This window comes from Bison bison, unplaced genomic scaffold (genome assembly GCF_000754665.1).
Source record: "Bison bison bison isolate TAMUID 2011002044 unplaced genomic scaffold, Bison_UMD1.0 scf7180017864148, whole genome shotgun sequence".
NCBI classification, from domain to species: Eukaryota; Metazoa; Chordata; class Mammalia; order Artiodactyla; family Bovidae; genus Bison; species Bison bison.
The window spans coordinates 7,619,195-7,620,642 of NW_011494720.1; positions in this window are offsets into that span (position 1 = coordinate 7,619,195).

Consider the following 1,448-nt stretch of genomic DNA (forward strand, 5'->3'; position numbering starts at 1 on the left):
CAGTATTATGACAAAAGCGGTTTCGAGGTTAATATTTTTTTCATTTTGCAGAAGAAAGAACACCCACGTTGTTCAGTCTTAATGGTATGTTAAATCATTGTTAGACTGTTACATTCATTGCATTTGTTAAGTCAAAGCTCTTCAACTGCATATTTTCGTCTTTACTCCTTTAGCTAATTCTTTAAGGTCTAATAGTCAGGGTAATATTTTTCAAAATTTTCTCCAGGTCCTGATTGCATGATCCAAGTTAGTGCGCTCACACATGCGTGCACATACACATGTGTGTGTGTGTATGTGTGTGAAAAAGACTTTTAAAAAATGTATATATTTTAAATAATTCTTGTTAGAGTCTGTACATTTTGAGAGTAAGGGCCATGTTGTATATACTTTCTTTGGTTGCTCCACAGACTTTAGTATAAAATTTAGCCCTCAGTTGAAGCATAATACTCATTTCATTGAATGAGTATTATCTTTTATGTTTAAGGTATTCTAAGACTTAAATGTAGTTTTACTTCTAAAAGGTTTCAAAATTAATTTTAGAGATGTTACAAAATGTGTATGCTCATACTTCTCTTGAACACATTTTACTTATGTGCATATGATCGTGGGGCAAATATTGTTTAAAAATTTAAAACAATCTAGGCAGCACTTGCCAACATTTGTGAAATCATAGGCACGGAATTTCAGAATTTAAAGACTCTAGCCCAACTCTTCTTTTCTGACAACCAGAAAATCACAGACGCCAGAATTCTTAAAGCTGAAGCTGATTTGAAAAATTTGGCAAATAGGCAAAAATCCAAGAAAACGGCGAAGGCTTGTTTGGCTGCTACATTTAATTATATAGGGCATGTTCGGACACGACTGAGCAGACTGCACTCAAGCAAGCCTCAAATAAGGAGAGAAAAGATGCCACTCTCGTCTGTTTTTTGTTTTTTTTAAACTACACATACGTGAACAGTCACACAAACATCAACGCTATTTCTGTGTACGTGATGGAAAATGAAGGACAGGTGTATCAAGTTTCTGTTCCTAGCAGGACATCAATTTAAGAGAGGGGATAAGGCTCTGGATGCTTTTTCTCTGTGCGAGTTAAAATGAATCCAGTCTTTCCCCCGTAAGACTCACTGAAAAAAAAAGAGATACAATATCTCCGAGATCACCACCATCAAAGGCACTTCAGTGACTGTTTTCATGGAGACAGACGGTGGCTCCCTGCAAGAAGCAACGTGCGCTTTCTAGAGACTTTCAACTCCAGACCGAGTGTGACATCCACGTCCGGCTCAAATGAAGTTGAGACGGCACCCGAACCTATTCCGTTCCCGGCTTAGGAAGGATTCCCTCAAGAGAGCGGGGTTCAGACTGGACTAGGTCCCCGCTGTTTTCACTGTTGCCCAGGCGGTGTGACGGCTTCCCGGAGGGACGCGGGCTGCAGGATGTGCGCGTGTGAC